Below are 21,766 nucleotides of genomic sequence, written 5' to 3' on the forward strand. Positions count from 1 at the left end.
CTAGCGTGGATTTTTATCGCTGAGATAGCATGCTATTAGCAACGCTTATCTCAAAAGCGATAAAAATCCTAGTGCTAAATGCCAAACGTGAGATTATCGCTGGAAACCCAGCGATAATCCCACGAAGTTTGGCGATAGCTTGCTGATAGGGCCTCACATACTTAGTCATGATATCCACCTTCCATAGGATATCATGGCTAAGTCAGTTTCAATGCAGGCGTAAGGAAAGTAGCGATAACAGAGGTTATCGCTACTTTTCTTGTCGCTATGCTGCTTTGCGTCAGGCTTGATAATAGGAGAAATGTCGCTTAGCGACATTTCTCCCGTTATCCTGGGGAAGAACACCCACTTTGCATCTCATTAGAGATGCAAAGTTGGGCGTTAGGAATTCAGGCACTAAGGCAAGGTTTCACGCGACAGCGTGACCTTGCTAATATAGCGATAAAATTATCGCCGTTTTTCGGATAATTTTATATCACCGCCTTGTAGATATGCCCCTATGTACTTTGAGTAAGAATTCCCTGCAATACCCCCCTCTCCCGGACCCCTCATGTGGGAGCTTTTGTCGAACATCCTACGCCTTTGCGTTTCTTCTCTTGCACAGATTGAAGATTCTACCTTATACTGTCAAGGGTTAGGCATTAAGCTTGAAATCTTAATATGATTTTACCAAAAATATAATTTTCTGTAACTTTCCTTCTGCCTTACTATTGACTCATGTGTGATATCAGGCTTCACCATTGGCTCCCTTGTGATTTTTAATTACTGTTGCTTATTTCTCACAACTATCATACGGTCCCTGCAAACCTTCTGAGTTGTAGTAAAAATGAACCACTTTGCATGCTGGTGGACAGCGATGTAATAAGTTCAACACAATGCATATATTAAAGGTGGATATTACTATGGATGTACTATGTAACATTATACTTACCTGTTCATAATTTGATATAAATAACTTAATTGATCTTTGTTCCCAAGAGTTCTAATTTTACATATTTTTGATGTTCTCTTTTTCTCTTATGTTGTCTGTGGGAAACATCTGTCTTTTTTGTGTTGTGTTGTTTAGTTTTGTGTTGCTTGTTTCATTTTTGGCACTAAATGGATGTTTTTAGTCATAATGAATATGAAAGTATTATTGAGCATTATATGAAATATTACTATGTTGTGTATTATGCCAGCCTTGAAAAAGCCTGAGGCGTGCCTGCCATAAGGTTGGCTGTAATGTGTTGGCTGTATATGTAACACGTGCATACACCTTTATGATTCACATTTACTATCATATCTAACAGGAGGACCCTTGGAACGTAAAAAGTCATTATACAAGAGTCAATCTTTTTTCAACCACTTTATCCTTATCACATAGTGTGTGTTAAGGGTTAATCCACCCAATAGTTTGACCCGTCTGGCATACATTAATGGGGATGTGCCTGCCATGTGCCTACTGCTAACAGGATGCCTAATTGAGCTGAAGGGTCCCTGCTAAGAAAGTTCAGAGCTCTACCCTGGAGGTAATGAGCTGGAATCTTCGTAGGCAGGCTCTCGCTTCCTTCCTCAGGAGGTTGGCAAATCAAGCAACGTAGATTGGGTTGTAGTAAAATGTACATCGTTTAGAAATTAGGTAAGTATCCAATGTAGGGCTGGGTTATATATATAACACGTTATTGAGTTATTACTATCCTTCCCTGTTCAACGTCCCTTTTAAGACGTGGTCTTGCACATAGCTAATTTTGTCCTAATCCTATTTCTTTGTCAGAAAAGGGGGTGCTTTTTTTATCATGTTAGCCCACTTCAGCTTTTCACTGACTTCAATATAAGTTACAACATGCTGCCCTTTCACAAGGAGCACATCCAGACACAAGGTAGTTCCCTCCAGCGCCAGGAGCACCATGGTAATGTGTACTTTTTTAAGACCAGAAAAACACCTTTGACTTCAGCCAGTTAATTTTATTTAGATTTAATGAGGGCCCGTCCGCTTCCAGAACAATAAAGTTTCACAAAAACCATGACAAACAAAACAAGAATTGCCATAAGGCTGGCACCGATCCCAGTCATATTGGGTTTACCAAAGCTTGTTTTACAACGAGGGGCCAAAAACGTTTTTGGTAGCTTTCGCTTCAGATTAGTACTTGAAATTCCTCTGATTTACCGAGAGGCCTACCATGCATTCGTTGTGTTGCTTCTCCTTCGTTCTAAATAAACAGAGAGCATTTATTTATTTTACTCACCACCCAAAAGCATATCATAATGTTGGCGGTCTCACACTACACCCATGAAGCAGATAGATGACCTTTAGCTAAATTTGCATAGTTGGAGAGATTCTGTCATTCAGTTCAATGGGTGTGTTATGCTAATTCCCATAAATCGCATAATTCCCTAATTTCGAAGATTCTAGGAAATGCTAACATAACATATTTGCAAATTGCAATCTGTGCTGGTTAGAGGCAGGCCAATGAATGTACGTCTCCAAAAAAGCTGCCAACAACCCATAAATGCTACTTAGTAGCAACGGAAGAATACTATAAAACCCGAAACTCGGATAAACTGCAAATATAGAGTTGAACAGTTGTCACAAAAATGTAAGTGACGTGTGCTACCATTAGATATGTAATAGCCGGTTTCTTCAAATAACAGTGCGTGTTTTTGATGGAGTAATTGGTCGAAGTCAGTTGTAACTCTCTCTTAACAACATTGTGCCTGCAGGTCGGCAGCTTAATTATTAGTTGGGAACATGTCAACTCCTGTGATCAGCTCAGTAGTATTTATACAAAGGTAGCCTTGATCGGTTCACACAAAAAGTCCCCAGGATCCAGATTAATGTTTAGAAAGTATATTTCCTCAAGCACTTGTCATTCAGGTCACGTTCAATGCCACAGAAAAGTCCTGCTGGAACGAATCCCATTCTTAAATATAACCTTGTACACCCCCGCCTAAATCAATAGTGAGGGTACCTATAATTGCAATTTCAGCAACTGTAATGCTTGAAATTAGTTTGTAGTAGGATTTTCTCATAAATGTATCTGTTTGGATTTATATATTTTTTTATATTTTTCTTTCAAACTGAGGGCTGTGTGTGGTTTTTAGGTCTCGCCTGACCCAGCGCATGCGCTGGTCTGGCAAGACTTATTGAGAGGGCTCCAAAAAGTGCTACCAGGCCAGCCTAGAGCTACAGTGCATGTGCGCGGGCGCGCGCACCACGCTTTACCGCAATTACTTTCACTTTCACGGCCGCTTTAATGTTTGATCGTGAACCCGATCGCGATCACTTTAACTTTCGCGGCCGCACAGCCGCTTTGCATAGCCAATAGGTCGCGCTTTTGGGACCTTCTAAGTATTTAGTTATGCAACTGTTGCATGGCTAAAGACTTATAAGGTCCCAAAGGCGAGACCTATTGGCTATGCCAATGCTTGTTTAAAATGTTAATGCTTTGTTGCCTCGCGGCTTTAGCGCACAAATCCGTTCAACTTTACATATGTTACGTATGTTATGTATGTTATGTTATATAGCTTATAGAGGGCACAGCTGCCCCAGTAAAGGGGTGGCCCGGCGCTAATAACAGTCAAATGGAGAAGAGCACCAGAAAAGGCAAAGGGACCCACAGTGAAGGAAAAAGATAAGTCTTAGTTGCCTATAAAGCGGGAGCCCCGGTGGGCAGTGGCCTTCTTTATAGAAAGCTTGATATAGCTTGTCGTCTCGTAGTTTTATAAAAGGAGAGGTGCAAAGGTGAGCATGTCTACAGAAATTGTGTAACTTAGATCTAAATTTACAACTCAACCCTTGCAGAGTCATTTGGCCAGGTAGGTACCTTGGACAAACGATATTTCCTCATTTTAGGAGGGTAAAAATTGGATGGTGACCCTTCTCGTTTCTAGCTCCCCAAATCAGGTGCCGCTCCTTTACTAATACGGAGGAGTGTAGCTCAACTGCTCTCAGAGCAGGAGAAAGGAAAAATAAAACGGTAATAACCTTGTGATTATCATGTTATTTTTCACTTTGGGGCTGGGTTAGAGCGGGGCGGGGCTGGTGGCACAGGAGTGGTTTGCACACTCCAAGTGCACATGACTGCTTGTCTGGCCATCTTGGACTGGCCAAACAGTCATGCGCACTTTGCATGTTCCCCACCATGCCGTAATGCACAGCCTAGTGAGGAACATGCACAGGGTACCCATCCCCATCTGAGCGCCAAACCACGGGCCTCAGCATTGTGATAGGCTTAGGAGAGGGAGCCTGGATACTTCTTGTTTCTGCAACCGAAGCTGAGGGGAGACAGTAGCATCAGAAGGGACTGAAGCTGGGGAGAGCTGGCGGCCGGCAAAAGGTAAATGTTCTTTTTTTTAAAAAGAATTCTCCCCCTCCCTCCGCCACCCCTGTTCCCTGCCAGCCGCCACTGCCCCAAATTATGGAATTCCAGCACTCAATAACCTGGAAGTCTAAGCAATTTACTATCTTGTTTCAAAAAACGTATACTTTTCCTTATCTTTGATTCTGCCATCTTATTTGGCTTTGGACATCAGGTGTGTCAACTCTTTAGCTCTTATAGCCTATAGTGCCTTGAAACACTTCACGTGATTTATCATGCTTGGTAGGACATAGATTACTTAACAAAACAAAATTCAATGTTTCCCTATTCTGTATGGGATCACCCAGAAGTAGTAGCATCATTTTCCATATTTTTCTCTGTAGCTACAGACGTGAAGAGAGCTCTTTGGCGGATTTATGTGGAAATACTATGTGGACTACTTCAGGTGGGAATGTCCTTTACTTAGAGCCCTGCGAGAGGAAGGGTGGAAAACAAAAATGCAATGTCACCTATATGCTGGGAGCTTTCTCACTTTGCCTAGGGGACCTACTGGCCTGTTCACTGCACTTTGTGGTATATTTTGTAGCACTGCAAAAGTACTACAATCATACTACAAAATGCTATGTAAAAACGATGGGCCTTATTACAATGGTGGTCAGATGAGCGTCCGACCGTCATCTCTGCTGGCAGGTGGGCATCCGACAATGAGTTGGTGGGCCCACCTGCGCTATTATGATAGGACCACAGTGTAGGCGGTCGGAAAATGCTTTTTTCTACTGTGGCTTCCGCTGCGGCCCAGGAATAGGGCACTTAGTGCACATCCATGCGTTCCCTGGCACACAGTGCATGGATGTGTGGGGTGGCACTATATGAATGGGGCGCTGTATGTTGTTTTTTCCCAAATGATGGCTTGTATATCGCTGGGCTTTGAGTATGGAGAATTTCCAGTGGATTAGGAATAGAGCGTTAGTTAGAGTATGGACACCACTTGATGAGGGGCATCATGGGTATTTGAGTCCAATAGGTTACTCAGACTTCAGTCATCCCGCAATCCAGTGCACAGTTTAGTGCGCGCTTTACATGCACGAGATGGTTTAGACAAGGGCAGCTGCGGTGATTAATAAAAGCGCGAACTGCAGTAGTCACACATAAAGCTTGGTTAACAAGTCGCGTTCGACCAGTGCGCAGGATTTTCCGCGTTAGAGAAGCGAACACAGTTGAAAAGCAGAGGACATTCAGTCAAACTGTGCTTTCAGTAGTTTTCCGCTGCACTTTTCACGGTAAGCGCGTTGTGGAGGATCTTTGTCTGATTACGAGATTAGGGGTGATCAGGGTGACATAAACGCTTATGCTCAGTTTCCCAGTCATTCGAAATGTGCAGCCAGCTTACAGGTTATACGGATAAGCGCTTTGAGTCAAGCTTCGTTTAATTAAATGATCCAAATTGATTGTAAATAGCAAACAAAGCACAGTTGTAACAGCTTGACAATATGTTATCGTTTGATTTGTCGATTGCATCATAAGAACTTTGTTGAAATTTTACTATGATTTTGATTATGTTTTTATTCTAGAAACCCCTGAAGAAGGGATTTGTTCCCGAAAAGCATTGGGTGATTTTTAATAAAGTGCGGCATGTGGAAACAAGTTTCCTCCTGTGGTTTTATGAACAGTGAAAGAACGTTGATGAAAATGAGTAAAATGAATTGAATACAAAGAAGAGAATGAAAGATGAATAATTTTGGACAAAATTGAGGAGTAAAGAAATGAATTTAATTCATTGGATTCGTTGGTGATTGGCTGTGCAGCTTGATGGGGATCGCAAAATGGTCCCCTTGTGTTTCTTATATGTTGCAGCGCACGTGGACGGAGCGCAAAGCAAGCAAGCACGCCTACAAGGTTAAAACTGCAGAGTACATTTCAAGGAATATTAATTAAATTTCGAGTACAGAGGAGTGCATCTTACCTCCAATGTTTTTTCACTATATGTGCCCCCCAGGCCACCTAGCAGTTGTCCAGCTTGGGGCCCCCAAAGTCCTTTTCCAGCTGCCTTTCCCTGGTGTTGGGACCACCACAAAAAGGCAGTCAGAAAAGGACATCCTAATCCCTACTATGGCATCTCGCAAACACCACCCTAATGGTAGGGATAGGAGTCCAACCGCTGCCTCGATGGATCCTTGATCCTGTCCGAGGCGGTGGTTTGTCTCCCAGACCACTGCGGTCCGACTGCCTGCATCGCAATGCAGCGGTTGGACCAATGGCCTGGATATCGGTGGGACCGCCACCAACGGTGTGCCAGTGGCAATTGAACTGACATCCGAATGAGGCCCTTTGTGTGGAGGTCTATGCCTTCACCTGTTCGAGCACACGTATGTATAGGTTTAAGGTGTAAAAGGGGGAGGATCAGGGAGTGACTGGAAAATAGTAAATGCTTACTACTAAAGGGGAGGGATTAAGGGAGGGGCAAAGAGGGGTTAATGGAGGGCAAGTGAGAGATATGGGGAGGAGCATTCACCGACCTACTATTGCTATTCACAAACTGCAGTTATATAGTTACTACAGTCATGAAGGAGATGAAAGAGCAGTAAATGTACTCCAGCGCAAAGTTATGGCAAGTCTACCACCCCACATGGCCACTCACAGGAACTGCAACACACTTTCATAGAATATAATGGAGGAAGGGACTTCAAAAGAAACCCCCAAAGGTAATAAAGTTTAAATAAATAAATGTATTTAAACTTTTAAAATTATACATAATTTTATTTTAAAGTTAAAACAATTATTTTATTTTATTAAAAAAAAAATATTTTTTATTTCTAAAATGATTAAAGACGATAGAAAAAATTAACAAAACTTAAACTTTACTAAATATAAAAAATAATCACTTTAAGTAAGTTAAAATATACACTTTATACTTTATGTGGGATTTTTATTTATAATAATTCTTTAAAAATATTCTTTATATTATTTAATATAAATAATGACGTTATTTATTTAATTGGAAATTAAGTTAACTTTGTTGTACCATAACTTAACATTTTTCTGCATTTTAAATATATGTAAATAATTTACATTAAGATTATAATATTTGTAAGATTGTTTTTAAAGTTTTCCAATTTTTTAACTGCTCTCTATACTTTGCCATGGAGAATTCTCCGACCTAGTGTGGAGACCTCAGGCTGAATGCGAAAAATATATTTTTTAACTTTCTCTCTATATATAAATAGTACAGGGCTACTAGAAACAAAATGACCCTTGCCTCGTAATGCTCTGCGGGTGTGTAGCGCTGGGGGTTTGGAATGACTGGATAGGTAGCTGCTTAATGAGAACTGTTGTGACTTCATAACATGACACCACTATACTTTCTGGGTAGGAAATCAAACAACCTTACTGTTTTACAGGCCTATTGGGATGTCAAGACTAATCACCTCTATTCTACATACTTTCCCAGTAGTACTCCTGGAAAGATGCATAAAGTAAAGATTTCGAGGCTTCCTTTTCAACAAAGCGCATAATTATACATGTGGATAATGGAACAACTGTGCAAATACATATTTTCTCTGCGTGAGAACCATTTTTGTTCTCTTGGACAAAGTCCTTCTCCTGTACTCTCAGTAAATCTAAGGGTGATTTCTCCCCCTTCCCATTCTGGAAGCGGAGTAACTCTGTATCTTGTCGCATGTAAATCTCTGACCACTTTCAGGGTGAGAAAGGGTCAGTGCAGAGTTCTTGAGTGCCCATAGACATGCATGATTTTGGGCATTTCAAAAATTATAAGGCTAACAGTGACTTGTGAAGTCTGTTTCTTACCCAGTGCTAATTACTCTGCCTTTATGGCTAAGGAATGAGATTTAAAAGTAAAAACATTTATATCTCCTAGGAATTCCTTTGTGAATTACGGCAGCTGTAAATGTAGGCAATTTCTGTCACTAACGTTCAGGGTCGTGATATCACAAATGAACAGAACATGCCATTTTCATGCTCCATATTTCTACATTTTTATATGAAAACAATTAGGAAGACCCCAAAGAGCACATATTATGATGGCTTCACTTATCCAAGCCAAGTGTAATTTCCATATAGTACTGATTGGAAATTGCTGACATGTATGAAGGGCAGTCATTTTAAAAGGTGATGTCAGCAGTCAACAGTGCCACACATAGTCCCGCATACTAGTTCCTAATACTCATTAACCAGTTGTATGGATACATCAATTCAACTAGGATCGCAATGGGTATTGTAATTTTTTGTTCGTAGACTATCATTGGCTTTCAAATTATAGACCTACAGTGAACTTATATGATGATGATATTGGTAGATTAGGAGTACATTTCATGTAGTGAAAGGTTGCACAAGCACACAAATTTCAGTCTTTGCCATGCTGTCGTGAAGGCGTTTGTTGTGGAATGCCCTCCTATGGGTTGCATCATATTTTTGGACATGTCAACTTTTCAGTATACAGTTTATCACACAAAAGACATCCTGGCTTGAAACAATATTGCATACACACAACACACAACATGATAGAAAACAGGTATGCACTGCTGTAGTTTTCCTCTGTACCAGGAAGAGCTTCCGGATTAAGTGGAGGGAGATTGTGTGATCATAAATTTTCGTGACCCAAGGGTGGTGAGCCATATCTGTACTTTTCCCAACATCTTGAGAGTTACAGGAATATCCACTTTGGATTTGTCATATTTTTATCCACATAACTCTCATGCATTACCATGTGACACGCCTACTGTTTGGGAAAGGGTTAACAGGAGCTCTCATCGACAGACAGGACCTGATTTTCATCTCCCACTGTCCAATTTCTACGCCCCCTTGAATTCCTTAAAAGGGGTTGACTGACTACCATCAAATACAAAAAATCTGGGTAGTGTGCGTAAGGCCTGTCCTGGCCCAGATACCTCGGGGTTAGCAGGGAGGGGTGGGTTAAGGGGGGCACACGTGGGATCGGGTACCTTGCTTCCCAATCCCACTCGTGTTTTACCAAATGGTCCATCCCTCACTCACATTGATTCCTGTTCCCCTGAGAGCGAGTGTAAGGGCTTTAGCAATATTGCAACCCAACCAGCCATCTTGGGCCCCGCTCCTGCTTCCCCGTGGATTATCTCTACCAGCTCTCTTCCCATAACCCTGGTCTCGTGGAATGTTGCTGGTCTTCGTAGTAAAGTAACCTTGGAAGACTGGTCTGTCTGGGTAAACACCCATGATATCCTGGTTTTTCAGGAAACTTGGGCTGTGGACCCCATCTATCTTTCTGGGTATGTAAATTTTTCTAAGGGGGCCTTACGTGGAACAAGGGGCCGTCCTTCTGGCGGCCTTTGTATATGGGTTAAGCAAACTCTTGGGTATTCCCTTAGAGAATTGGTTATTGATAGCCCTGACTTATTGATTATCTCATTGCAACACAATGATGAACCTGAAATCTTGATCATAAATGTCTATAATAGGGGCCTCCCAGGTGGGCGTGGTACAAATACCTTTTCACAACTGGATGGGTTTTTGGACACCGTTAATATATGCACTAATGTCGTAATTGTGGGTGACCTAAATTGCTGTTTTGAACCCCTGCTCTTTGCCTCTGATTCACTCACATGGGAGGTGGACGCGATCCTAAACATCCCACCTCTCGATCTCCCCCCTATCAAGAGGTGGACCGAGTCTGCTACCCAGTGGATGAGCTTATGTATGGAGCGGGGTTTCAGGGCTGCAAATGGACGGACCCCCTCTGATAACGGTGGTAAGATGACCTTTTCTGATGGTCGACGCTGTAAGAGTAGAATCGACTATGCCCTAATTAAAGTGGAGTTTTGGTCCATATTATGCGACATGGTGGTTCATGACCGTCTCGAGAGTGATCACAACCCATTGGATTTGAGTATTTTACTTTGTCCAGCCTATAGAAACAAACCCTCTGAAATAGTGACTGCTGAAGCCCTTTTATTTAATAATCAACGGCGAGTACGCTGGGAAAAGGTTGCTATTGACAGTGCACTATTATCAGAGATTAGTTCAAAGGTTTCTTGTGCTTTGGAGGATTTACAGTCTCTCCAGAGCACAGAGGATGTTGTTGGTGAGGCCATACACGTACACGAACATCTATTTTCTGGCCTTAAATCCCTTTTTTCCAAACCATGCAAGGCTAAGAAATCTCCTATTTTAAAACCAAACTCCTGGTATAACAAAGCATGCCGAGATTCCTATAGCAAATTGAAACTTGCAATCACCATTAAAGATCCGGCTAATATCAGATTGGCCAGAAAAGACTATAATAAGGTCAAAGTCAAGGCCAAACAAGAGTGGGACAATGACCACTGGATTGACCTTCTGGCTGCCAGTAAACTTCGGAACTTAACCTTGTTCTGGCATATTGTTAAGTGGGGCAACTCACCGAATACCCAGGTCCCTACCAACCATGTACCTCCGGATACCTGGGTGTCGCACTTTGAATCTCAGTTCTCGGATGCCTATCAGGTCGAGGGGTTTGCCCCCGCAGTAAACAGGGACCTGTCCACCTCCCAGACTTTAATCTTCGACTGTGCTGAGGTTGAAAAGGCTTTGAGTAAGGTTCCAAGTGGCAAGGCACCGGGTATGGACTGTGTTCCCACGGATCTTTTTAAATCTGACCTTGGGAATTGGGTGCCCTATATTGCTCATATTGCTACTGCCATAGCTAGAGGGGCCGCCATTCCAGATTCTTGGAGGGGCGCTGAGATCCTACCCATCTTTAAGAAAGGTGACCGCTCCTGCCCGGGGAATTACCGCCCGATTAGTCTTATTGATTCTGTTCAAAAAATCATTGCAAGAATGATCCTGGCAAGAATCCAGACTTGGATTGAGCAGGAGGACATCATCTCTCCTTTGCAAGCCGGTTTCAGACCGTGCACTAGTACCATCGACCAGGCATTCAAGTTCCAATTGATTGTCTGGAAAACGGTTTATCTGTGTGGTGGTACTTTATATGCTGCCTTTGTAGATCTTCGGGCAGCATTTGACTTAGTTAATAGGACTAAACTTTGGAGTGTACTGGCGGAGCTAGGGATCCCGGTTGATCTCTTGAACATCATCATTAGGCTGCATGATAACAACTTCGCACAAGTTCGATGGGGGAAACAGGGGCAGGTTACCGATAGATTCAGGGTCAATAGGGGTGTCAGGCAGGGGTGCGTCCTTGCGCCTACTCTATTTTTATTGTTCATTAATAGAGTTGTCCAGTATTTTTCTTCTACACCGACGGATGCCCCAACGTTGGGTGGTATTAAAATTCCACTCCTCATGTTTGCCGATGACACCCTACTCCTTTCCCAGAACTTGTCTGGGTTACAGGTGGCTTTAAATGTATTTACTAACTTCTGCTCTGATTTTGACCTGTCAGTTAATGTCTCTAAAACCAAATATATGGTCTTTAATAAAGGGAGATGTGTGAAGGGCCATGTTTCCATGAATAACGACCTGCTTGAACAAACTAATGTCATGACCTATCTGGGGGTAGTATTTGAAAACAAGTTGGACTGGAGGCCGCAAATTGATGTTCTTACTCTTAAATTTGCCCAGCTTTCTGGTTGCCTAGTTAAAGAACAAAAGCAATCCCAGTCGAAAATGATAGGCCCCCCCATTAAAATCTTTAATGTAAGGATTAATTCGGCGATCCTTTATGGCGCCGAACTTTGGGGTTTTGCCGATCTTTCTCCCCTGGTTAAGGCACAACATAAATTTTTCAGAATGACGGGCCTTCCTTGTTCTACCCCAGTGAAACCGCTCCTGTTGGATCTTGGCTGTCATTCTTTTGATGACATTACTAGGTTCAAGCCACTGGCCTTCTGGAGGAGACTATGGACAGTCCCCGAGTTAGGCCCCTATGCTAAGGCACTTCTTGATGTTCGATCCGTCTTGGGAGCTGGTAACATTTCCTGGTTCAGGCAGGTTAGACAACTCTTGGATTCTATGGGGTTGGGAATTTTGTGGACCGACCCGGCTAACAACCCTTTCCCCTCCAAAAAAGATTTTAAAGGCCTTTATTGGTCAATGGTGCTGCAAAAACATCCATCTTCAGCTTCTGCTGAGTCCCTGACAGGCAGGTTTCTAGATCAAAAAAAAAACCCTCTTCTTGAAGCCTATTGGGATACTATCACCAGGCCCCGAGACAGGAAACTCTACCACCAATTTAGAGTTGGCACTCATCCGACTAATTCATTTACAAAAAAATGGAAGGGTGTATCTTGTGATTCCTGTAACTGGTGTATTGACTGTGTTGATTCTGTTGGTCACATCTTTTTTGTTTGCCCTGCCTACGCTGCCCCCCGGGCTAAATGGCTCAAACCTTTATGTCGCACTTTGGGAACAAGACAAGGGTCAGAAGCACTTAAAATTTTGCGTTTTGACTCAAGTGAACGTGTCGCAATTGCTGTCGCTAAATTTTTGGCCTGGGTTTGGTTTATTAGAAACAGGAGGCATTAGGTTACCGAAATCTGTTTATATGATTATATTTTATTGTGATTACCTGGATTTGTTTTTATTATACATTCTGTTTGTATTTTTCTTTTTATTGTAACTGTCTTTTATGATGAAATACATCGATAATAAAGACTAATGAAATGGCTTCCGGATTATGTCCAGGGCCTTGAGCCTGGAAAAGAGCAGGTGGTCCTCCTATTTGTGTATTTCCTAAGATTCTCTGTGGAAACTCAAACCTCAATGGTGTTTGGACAAAATATTCAGGGCCTAAATTACATGAAGTGACGCATCGCTGAGCTGCATCAGCGCTCCATCAAAATGAGTTACAAATTGCTATGTCATTTTAAAACACCATGGATGCGCCATATTTACTGTATGGCACACCATGGCATAAGGACCAGGCTGCATGAAAAAACAATTATGCTGGCGTGGGCATGATGGTACAGCAAAAACTGATGCTTCAGCTGGAAAAGTGTCGTAAGCAAATTAGCATCACTTAACGCGACCCAAACCAGTTTGATGCCACTTGTATAAAAATTAATGCAAAATAAAAAAAAGTACACTTCACAGAAGGCAGGCATGGAGTGGGGGAGAAGAGAGCAACTGCCAGGATAACAACCCCAGCACCAGCCAGGATGTCCAGACAGACTCTCAGGCAGTGGCATAACATAGGCACCTGCAGCCCACGCGGTGTTAGGGTGCCTGAGCTCCAGGGGGCCCCCTCAGCAAAGTACCATGGCCGGAGAGCTCCTGACTGACTCTAGAGGGGGGCCCCTCTTTGTGCTTTGCAGGTAATGTCGTGCGGTGCAACTAGCTAAGTACCAGCGCTTCACTGCACCGTGTGTAGGGTAAAGGGTGAGTATGTGGGTCATGTATCATTAAGCGTCACATAAATGTAAGTTACATGTTGCACAGCTCACTCCAGCTCTGTCATTTTTCTCCCTTCCATCTGCAAAGTACAGCATCATTTCACAGCCACCACAGGAAATTGGCACTTTTAGTCGAATGTACAACATGAGTCACCAAAACTAAAAGTCCCACAATTCTCAGGCCCTCCCTTTTAATGACACTCAGGTGGTGCTGGCCTCTTAATCATATCAATGAGGCGACGTGTTGTTGGTGTGCTGGCAAACCAGCAGGTCCTTCTCAGTGCTTTGCTGCAGGGAAATGCTTTTGTGAACAGGGGATCCACATCTTCTGCCCCTGATGTGTGTGTGCCTACATCGGCTCTGACATTTTCAAACCCCCCTCAAGGGAGGCACCACACACATCAGAGGAAGAAGATGTGGGCTGCACCTCTTTCCAACGGAAATCTGCCCCGTAGCACATCTCTTTGCCACCTGGCCAGTTACTCCATTGACCTGTGCTTATGGCCATGCCAGTGTACTTATCGACTGGTACTGTCCTCAATTTGCTTTCCTATCTGTTGATCTCACCCATGTGTGGACTGTATGTGTGGCCTATCTTCCCTAATGGTAATTTGATCCTCCTCCTCCTCACTGGAACACTCATCTGCCCCCCATGTCCTATGACATGTATACCCCATGTCTGGACATCCAATAGCTCACAAACTGTGTTGGGTTTATTGCCCCAAGGACTGCCACTTGCTCCTTGCTCCTTGGTTCACATGTCAGTAAAACTACTTCCTTGAATCAGCATGTTGGATTTTTGATCATGATTGGAGTAAGTGGACCACAGTGGCTGTGCTGACTCTTAAGACACTACCTAACATCTGAAGGATAATGTGTTTCTGTGACTAATGGGGTACATATTCACAGTGCATACTAAATCTTTCATGTGACCCTATCTTCTACTAAACTAGCAAATTATTACCCAAGGTCACATGCATGAAGTGCAACAATTGTCAATTAGTCACTGGTAAGATTTAATGTTGTTTCTGCCCTGGTGGGTGATACTTCCATGCATACTAGCCAGCAATCAACCATGATGCAACTACAAAATGGTGCTAGGGAGAGTGTGCAAGTGGCTGCCATCAGTGAGGCACCAAACACATCCTAGATTAGTCAGAATTGTTTGACTCTATCATACATGCAAACCATGTAGCATCTCAAACACACACAGTGCTGGTTAATTCCTGTTTTGGTCTGTGTGTCCATTCACAGCAAGAGTGACACTTACAGCGACCAATCACATTTGTAGATCCCTTAAGTGACTCAATTGTTAACATGAAATGATCGACTCCTTAGATGCTCCAGCCAGTAACACATGTATATAGGGTGACCAACCGTCCGTAAATTTCACGTACTGTCCGTAATTTGAACCTCACGTCCGTTGTCCGAAAGGATCCCTTTTACAGACGCCTTGTGTCCGTAATTATGGCCATTACAGGGAGCAGCACTGCTTCCCTGCGAGAAACCTTAGCCCCCTGATGGGGCCACCTCGCAAGCCTCCCCGAGCCCAAGAGCAGCCCCACCCCCCCATTGTCATTCTGTATGCCAGCTAATTGCCACATACAGAATGACAATGGGGCAGTCTGGGCTCCTCTAAGGATTTCCGGAAAAATTTGAAATATATGTATTCAAATTGGTGGGGAATTTATTTCAATGGACGAATTTTCGCCTGTTTTACTCTATAACCAGATAAAATGTCAGCTTGGCCTGGATACACGTATTTTGTCCCACAAAGTTAGAACTGCTGAATTCATTGAAATGGTACCTATTCTGTACAGAATGGTACCAGTATAGTGCGGCGACACGTGGAAGGGAGTGGAAAACTTCCCACTTAATGGACATTTGGCACAGCCATGTTGGAATGGGTTCCACTTTCTGAATCTAAACGCGTCCCTTTTGAGTATCGCGCGGTTGTAACTCACTCAAGTATTGTCATTGCTGACTCCAGTTCACGAGTAGAAAAGTTCATTTTAGATAGCAACGAGTGCTCTCAACTTAAAGCAGCGACTTTATTGATACTATACCAAGATGCTGGAGGATAGCTGCCAGCCGCTAGCGTCTTCAGAGGGGGTCAGATGGTGCCCTGCCCCGGCTCTATTTGTTCAGCTTTAGAGAATGCAAGATGGCTCAATGAGTTCCATGCTCACTGCTGGCACTTGAGATGATCTGAAGGCCACAAGTCCGAATCCCAGCAAAGTTGACTCAGCCTATCATCCTGCTAAGGTTGGTAATATGAGTCATTTGGTGGCCTCCTCCTGCCTCAGTGTACAGCAGGGCATTCTGTTAGATGGATGAAAGGTAAAACGCCCATGCTGCAACGTAAGAAAACGATTTGTTTATATAAAGAAACATGTGAAACAAGTTTAAAAACACGGAGTATAGTTCTTTACCTGTCTCATCATTTTAGAACTTACGCATTTTCAATATTATATTCAACAGCCATGGTTGCTGCTTTTTTATTTTTAGCAACTAACAACCATTGAAAAAGTCAATAGTCCTGGCTTGTTGCTGGTTTAATGATACTTGCTGTAATATATATCTGGATGCAATGACAGAAACAACATAATACCAGTCAGGCGGAACACTATGCTAAGCACATATTTTTAGCCTAGGTGTTTTAAGCCACACCCTTAATTACATGGAAGACCACCTTTGAAGAGACCCCCCAGTTTTTTTACCCCACTTAAGGCCCTGGAAACAACACCATGTCGCCGTCACCTCACGTCCTGGCACTGTGCATCATGCATGACTCATGACTTCTAAGTTTTCAGATTACCTATGTGCAGGGGCATAGTGAATCCTCCCCCACCCCACCCCTTTGCTTTAGGAACTACAGCGAGGTGAAGTTCTTGATGGGCCTCTTCTATCTGCAACTCTGCAGACAAAGGCTCAGCTCATAATGTGAAAAGGCGGGCGAGTAAATAAGTGAAGGAATATGTGAATGGCTGGATGGATTAGTGAAAGGATGAATGGATGAATGAAAGGGTGGATGGATAGATAATGAAGGAAAGGATGGATGAGTGAGTGGAAGGATAAATGAGAGAAAAGGTAAATAGATGGATGTTTGGGTGGAAGGGTAGATGGATGGGTCAAAGGGTGGATGGGTGAGTGAAAGAATGGATGGATGAGTGAAAGGGTAGATAATGGGCGAGTGAATTGGTGGATGGATGAGTGAAAGGAAGGATGGAGTGATGAATTGATAAGTGAAAGGGTGAATGGATGGATGAGTGAAAGGGTGGATGTAAGGATTGATGAGTGAGTGAAAGGGGGATAGATGGACAAAAGGATGGATAGATGAGTGAAGAAGTGAAAGGGTGGATGGATGAGAGAACGGATGGATGGATGAGTGAAAGGATGGATGAGTAATAGGGCCAATGGATGGATTCATGAATGAATGAGCAGATGGGTGGGTAGAAGGATGGATAAATAGGTGAAAGGGGGATGGAGAGAGAGAAAGGGAGGATGAATGACTGAAAGGGTGAATGGGTGGAAGGATAAGTGACTGGGTGGATGGATGAGTAAGTGAAAGGATGGCTGTATGGGTGAAAGGGTAAATGGCTGGATGGATGAGTGAATAGATGGATGGATGGAAGAGTGGATGGATGAGTGTACGGATGCACGGTGTGAATGGGTGGATGGATAAATAATGGATGGATGAGTGAAAGGGTGAATGGAGGTATGGATGAGTGAAATGATGGATGGAAGGATACAAGGTGGATAGGTTTGCAAATGGTTGAATATGTCTGGATATAGATGGGCACACAGATGGAAGGACAGAATGAATGGTGAAAGACTGAATGATAGATAAAAGAATGATTACACCTTGTAGCACCCATTATCTTAAGTAACATTTCCTATACACTGACTTTCACGTTTATATGAGTAATTGTCTCTATATGATGTATGTGTGATGTAACACACTCTGACACCCTGCCCTATATACTTTTGATGAATAGCACTATAAAAGAAATTAAATACACATGGGAGACGGTCTATGTGAAGACGAGGGGCACCATTGAAGGGTGGCAGCAAGGCCGGACTGGCCGGACCGGGCATCAGGTGTTGCCCTGGGAGGCTGGAAAGGGGGGGGGGGGGTTATGACTGGGGGCTGGCACTACAAAGTTCCTTGTATATCCAGTAGTTTTCAATCAGCAATAAAAGCGGCCCACTTGTATTCAGTTGTGGTTCACCATTATCTGGTGACTAATACCTGCTGGAGCGAGATGCAAGTTTTGAATAGTCTAAGGTCGCAAGGTGCGGGCATACTGAAAAACCATGAAGTGCACGATTTTCTCAACCTAATACAAACTTATTTTGACTTGTACTTAAGTGGTTGTCTATTTACTTACTTTTATACTGTAGCACGACCTCCTCCGACGTGTCTGTAAAACTTACCTTTTATCCCAAAGTTTTGTCTTGAATTTTGACCTCCTGTTCTGAATTTGTGTCCTGAATTTTGACCCTTTGTCCTGAATTTTTACACTCACCATCCTGAATTTGCACCCATGCCAGTTGGTCACCCTACATGTATACTAACGCTGGCAGGAACTCCAACAGCATATGATTAACCCAATCAATGCAGATGTCACAACTGGCAAGCAGGAAATAAGTAAGTAGTTGTGAAAGTGCCACACAGAATTTATTTAACACACTACTAATCTTAACATCTAAAAACTTAAACCAAAACTAATTATACCAATCTAAACTATGCCTAAACTGGCCTATTCTAACTTACCTACACTATCCTAACTTAAAACTAACCAAACCTACCTAACCTTAACTTATCCTACTCTACACATATACTGCAACAGACAGGTTAAACATAAACCCCCATGCCCCTCATAACACTTTTGCACATGAGCCTAACATACACTGCTGCTATACACAAACTACATAAACATTCAATCTTAAACAAATATATTTTTTTCTATTTTTTACATTTAGTAAATGTTTTTTATTTTTTAATTTTTTATACACATACTAAATATTAACCCTCACCCACTTAACAACCTACACCCCCATATCCCCACCTAAAACAGATTAATAGTAAAATCTATAATAACACAAAAACTACCCTAACCTACCACTATGCTAACAACTACCCTAACGTATGCTAAAAGTGTATGCTATAAAAACAATTAAGCGGAACTGGGGAGGACCAGAAATTTGGAGTGATTGCCTTCATTTTATACTCAATATGGTCGACAGTCTGCTGTAAAGTCTGCACCATTTACATGAGGGTTGCCACCTACAATTGAAGTCCTGCCAACTTCAAATTTTTCTCTTGCTGGCCCTTCCGCAACTGCCTCTCTATCTCAGTTGGCCACTGTGATGTAGTGGCGACCGGCTGTGTGGGCCACTGCTGGTGGGGCTGTGGAGGGTTCTGGAATTGGACCTGGATCCCCACCATGGGAATCCTCCACTTGAAGTCTGCTGCTTGCCCTGTCGGTAGCTTGCTGTCCCTGAGGTGGTGACTTCCAGGTCCCTGCTTCCCTTGCTGTCTCAGGATTGTGCCCCATGCACCTAAAGGCCTTGGTAAGGTGGCATATATGCCTGTGTCTGGCCTCATTTCCATTTATCCATGTGCATATGAAGACAGATTTGGATCTATGATGTTGTGTATACATAAAATGGTACACATGGTCCATCTAGGTGCTCCCTGGGGAATGTAAGACAAAATGAAAGAGGGTAAAATCTATGGCCATTCACCTATGAGAAATGAGTGATGTGTAGCAAGTACACGTAGTGGGCCTCATCAATGCTTAACTGTTATGGCATATACACAAGGCCACACACATAGTAGCATAGATTGACTAATGCCCCTATGAACAGGCCCCTTTGGCATGTTCAGTGTATGTAGCGGAGTTAGCTGTATCAGGCCATAGTAACCTATGTACATATCTGGCCCTTCCAGAATGAAAACCATTAAGACTATTTTGCTGCAGCCACACAGGTACAAGCTCATGTTATATAGGAATTTATCAGTAGCCCCACCAACTTCTATTGGTGGGTCTCCCACTGATGATATCTGCCCACAGGTGCTTGTATTGGTGGACAGTCCGTTCAACACCAAACACTTGACTCAGCTAGAACCGCACCTACTTCCACCGCTGCCGCCGCTCACAGGCTGGGTAGCCTTGGCTGAACCTGCCTCCGCATCTGATCATGTTGGGCACATACTTCACCAACAGCCACAGTAGGCCCCAAGCTCCTCCTGTGTCAGGTTCTTGGCCCTGCTCCTGCCCGACATCTCACTACCCCCACTAGCCACTCTAAACCCAACAACAGAAACACCATCCCTTACCCCTATCCCTGTAACTATTAACCCCTATTTAGGCAAACACCCCACAATACACTACACAAAATATAATTACAAGACACTTTTGATAATTTTGGGACACAACACGTGCAGCACAGACACCAACAAGACCAGGAAACAGCACCAAACTCTCCAGCAAACAACAAACACCTCCACCAGCCAGCACAGAGAAAAAGACAGCAAGTGAGAGTGAAAAGAACTTCACACTTCCTGGTGTGCAGCATGGCTGAGCCATTGCATCATTTCCTATGCGAATGCGTCATGTTTCTGACGTATGCATCATGTTGCCTACTAAAGCGTAATCTTTTCTGATTATTCGCTAGAGAAATAGCCAAGTCATGAGCTACAAAAATGCAAATGAATTGTTTTTGATGCTTTGGCATTGATGTGTGGCTTCCGCCTGACCACTTTTTCTAAAAAAGCATCAAGTTCACTGCTAAAAGGTCACTTTTCCTAGAACAGTGTCACCTTTCCTACTAGAAATTCTCCTATCCTAGAAAAGTGTCACGTTTCCTACTCATGCATCACGTTTTGTGGTAAAGCGTCAAATTTTCTACAAGAGCGTTGGGTTCACTACAAAAGTCTCCTTCCCTAGAAAAGTGTAATCTTTCCTATTTAAGCATCACGTTTTCTGATACAGCGTCACCTTTCCTTCAATAGCATCATGTTTGCTACTACAAAGCATCTAATCCTAGAAAAGCATCACATATCCTACTCAAGCATCATGATTTGTGGTAAAGCGTCACTTTTCCTACAAAAGCTTCACGTTCACTACTAAAAATTCACCTTTTCCTAGAGAAGGATCACCTTTCCAACTTAAGCGTCACTTTTCTGCTACAGCGTCACCTTTCCCACAAAAGTGTCACGTTTACTACTACAAAGTCTCCTATCCCAGACAAGTGTCACCTTTCCTACCAAAGTGTTACTTTTTCTGCTACAGAGTCACTTTTCCTTCAAATACTGCAATTTACTACTAAAAAGTCACATTTCCTAGAAAAGTGTCACCTTTCCTTCTCAAACTTGATTTTTTATTGACACATCACTAGGAAAATGTGCAAGGCGCAAGTTAAACACAACACATGACAATGCACAGTGCTTTGTTCTTGATGCGTTGGCGTTGATGCCTGCCTTCTGACCTCAATGTAAACTTTTGAGGGCTACTTCTAGTTGATGAGATGAGTTTATGTTGATGGTTCCTGTGACTGTGTCATAAACACAAAGACAACTAATGGTTTCAAACATTTATTGTCCTGTTGAGCCTTTATAACATGTTGGTTAATGGTCCATTTCCCAACATGTGAATCAAGTAAAGAAATGTTGCACAATGTGTGTGCATCTGCAATTTCCAGCAGCTGTGTTTTGGATATCTCCACCATCTGCATCTTCCTCCTCCTCCTCCTCCTCCTTCAGGTCCCGCTGTTGTTGGTTCCCGTCCCAGGGGACATTAGTCCGCAAACATATATTGTGCAATATGGCACACACCAGTATTATTTTGCACACCACTGGGAGGAATAGAGCAATCTACCCCCTGACATATCCATACAGCAGAACCTAGCCTTGAGCAGGCCAAAGGTAAGCTCTACAATGTTCCGTGTCTTGCTTAGGGCCTGGTTGTAGGCTCAGTCTTGGGGTGTGCATATGGGGTCATTGCTCACAGCTGAAACCCATATCCCTGGTCAGCTGAAAGTGAAAGGAAAACTATCAATACTTTTGCTAGCTGATACATGCCAGACCAAGTGTGTTATGTGTCGTTACATTGTCATACAGATTTCTAACGTTGG

The 21,766-nt window shown here is 43.0% G+C and overlaps 1 protein-coding gene across 2 annotated transcripts in view; it reads right to left on the reverse strand.

The window, feature by feature from the left end:
- The window catches only part of LOC146821759 (transmembrane protein 229b-like), a 189,002-nt gene that overhangs the window by 110,932 nt on the left and 56,304 nt on the right, over nt 1-21,766 (reverse strand). The window contains exon 1 of one of the 2 annotated variants that reach the window (XM_085612802.1): nt 15,691-15,821. The exons of the other annotated variant lie outside the window; for it this stretch is intronic. The gene's annotated coding sequence lies outside the window, so the exon portion shown is untranslated. Of the gene's footprint in view, nt 1-15,690; nt 15,822-21,766 lie in introns of those variants that run through there. 2 annotated transcript variants of the gene reach the window in all.

The sequence above is a fragment of the Triturus cristatus genome, chromosome 6, assembly GCF_964204655.1.
Source record: "Triturus cristatus chromosome 6, aTriCri1.1, whole genome shotgun sequence".
Lineage (NCBI taxonomy): Eukaryota > Metazoa > Chordata > Amphibia > Caudata > Salamandridae > Triturus > Triturus cristatus.